This window comes from Oncorhynchus gorbuscha, unplaced genomic scaffold (genome assembly GCF_021184085.1).
Source record: "Oncorhynchus gorbuscha isolate QuinsamMale2020 ecotype Even-year unplaced genomic scaffold, OgorEven_v1.0 Un_scaffold_2716, whole genome shotgun sequence".
Lineage (NCBI taxonomy): Eukaryota > Metazoa > Chordata > Actinopteri > Salmoniformes > Salmonidae > Oncorhynchus > Oncorhynchus gorbuscha.
The window spans coordinates 40001-42500 of record NW_025747151.1 but is presented as its reverse complement, the minus strand read 5'-3'; the positions used below and the strand labels follow the sequence as shown (position 1 = coordinate 42500).

At 57.6% G+C, this 2500-nt stretch overlaps 1 protein-coding gene across 1 annotated transcript in view; it reads left to right on the top strand.

Annotated features, from left to right (window-relative positions):
• nubp1 (nucleotide binding protein 1 (MinD homolog, E. coli)) overlaps positions 1-2500 on the top strand; it is a 20791-nt gene that overhangs the window by 11606 nt on the left and 6685 nt on the right. The gene's annotated exons all lie outside the window — the stretch shown is intronic.

Sequence of the window (2500 nt, the reverse complement as noted above, 5' to 3'; positions counted from 1 at the left end):
TTTCTGTTGTTAACCGCGTCGCTACGGCACGTTGCTACGGCAACCGGGTAGCTACAGCACGTTTCTGTTGTTAACCACGTCGCCATGGCAACCAGATAGCTACAGCATGTTTCTGTTGTAACCGCGGCAACCAGGTAGTTTATATATATAACGGATGTTGTTTTGACCTTGTGGTCACATCAATCATAAATGACTGACTGTCGGGTTAGATGGGTTGCTATGACTGGGTCGTTTAACCAGGACCGTCTGGGTCGTTTAACCAGGACCGTCTGGGTCGTTTAACCAGGACCGTCTGGGTCGTTTAACCAGGACTGTCTGGGTCGTTTACCCGGGACTGTCTGGGTCGTTTAACCGGGACTGTCTGGGTCGTTTAACCGGGACTGTCTGGGTCGTTTAACCGGGACTGTCTGGGTCGTTTAACCGGGACTGTCTGCTAGATGGGTTACGATGACTGGGTCGTTTAACCGGGACTGTCTGGGTCGTTTAACCGGGACTGTCTGGGTCGTTTAACCGGGACTGTCTGGGTCGTTTAACCGGGACTGTCTGGGTCGTTTAACCGGGACTGTCTGGGTCGTTTAACCGGGACTGTCTGCTAGATGGGTTACGATGACTGGGTCGTTTAACCGGGACTGTCTTGTTAGGTGGGTTGCTATGACTGGGGGTACCGGTACAGAATCCGTGTGGAGGCTATATTCGGGGGGTACCATGAGTCAATGTGCAGGGGGAACCGATGTTGAAACACAACCCAACCAAGCCGTACACCTAGCGATCTGGTTAGCGTGCCCGGCACAGGAGTCGCTAGTGCGCGATGAGAATAGTCAGTCTGCAAATAGTCAGTCAGGGTAGCCATTTGATTAGATGTTCAGGAGTCTTGTGGCTTGGGGGGGTAGAAGCTGTTTAGAAGCCTCTTGGACCAAGACTTGGCGATCCCGTACCGCTTGCCACGCGATAGCAGAGAGGACAGTCTATGACTAAGGTGGCTGGAGTCTTTGATTATTGTTAGGGCCTTCCTCTGACACCGCCTAGTATAGAGGTCCTGGATGGCAGTAAGCTTGACCCCGGGGATGTGCTGGGCCGTACACACTACCCTCTGTAGTGCCTTGCGGTCGGAGGCCAAGCAGTTGCCGTACCAGTCAGGATGCTCCCGATGGTGCAGCTGTAGAACCCTTTGAGGATCTGAGGACCAATGCCAAATCTTTTCAGTGTCCTGAGGGGGAATAGGTTTTGTTGTGTCCTCTTCACGACTGTCATTGTGTCCTTGGACAATGTTAGTTTGTTGGTGATGTGGACGCCAAGGAACTTGAAGCTCTCAACCTGCTCCACGACAGCCCTGTAGTGTGAGTAGTAGTAGGCTCGTGTCACTGGGCAGCTCGCGGCAAGGCTTTCCCTTTTGTAGTCTGTAATGGCCACACACAAACCATTGCAGACTACAAGAGGGAGGCCCAGCCGCGAGCTGCCCAGTGACACGAGCCTACCAGATGAGCTAAATCACTTCTATGCTCGATTGGAGGAAAGTAACACTGAAATATGCATGAGAGCATCAGCTGTTCCAGATGACTGTGTGATCACGCTCTCTGCAGTTGACTGGCAAGTGTCTTCACTGACATGTTCAACCTCTCCCTGACTTAGTCTGTAATACCAACATCTCTCACCCGACTCCTCCCTCCCTCTCTCTCCCCACTCCTCCCTCCCTCCCTCTCTCCCCACTCCTCCTTCCCTCTCTCTCCCCCCTCCTCCCTCCTTCTCTCTCCTCCCTCCCTCTCTCTCCCCACTCCTCCCTCCCTCTCTCTCCCCTCCCTCCTCCCCACTCCTCTCTCTCTCCCCCTCCTCCTCCCTCCCTCTCTCCCCCCTCCTACCTCCCTCTCTCTCCCCCCACTCCTACCTCCCTCTCTCTCCCCACTCCTCCCTCCCTCTCTCTCCCCACTCCTCCCTCCCTCTCTCTCCCCCCTCCCTCCCTCCCTCTCTCCCCCTCCCTCCTTTCCTCTCTCTCCCCCCCTCCTACCTCCCTCCCTCCCTCTCTCTCCCCCTCTCCCTCTCTGTCCTCCCTCCCTCTCCCTCTCTGTCCTCCCTCCCTCTCCCTCTCTGTCCTCCCTCCCTCTCCCTCTCTCCCTCCCTCCTCCCTCCCTCTCTCTCCCCCACTCCTCCCTCCTCCCCCTCCCCCTCCCTCCCTCCCTCCCTCCTCTCCCCACTCCTCCTCCTCCTCTCTCCCCCACTCCTCCCTCCCTCCCTCTCCCCCACTCCTCCTTCTCTCTCTCTCCCCCACTCCTCCTTCTCTCTCTCTCCCCCACTCCTCCTTCCCTCTCTCTCCCCCTCCTCCCTCCCTCTCTCTCCCCCCCTCTCTCTCCCCCTCCTCCCTCCCCTCTCTCTCCCCCTCCTACCTCCCTCTCTCTCCCCCTCCTACCTCCCTCTCTCTCCCCCTCCCTCCCTCCCTCTCCCCCCCCTCCCTCTCTCCCCCCTCCTCCCTCCTCTCTCCCCCCTCCCCCCCCCTCCTCCCTCTCCA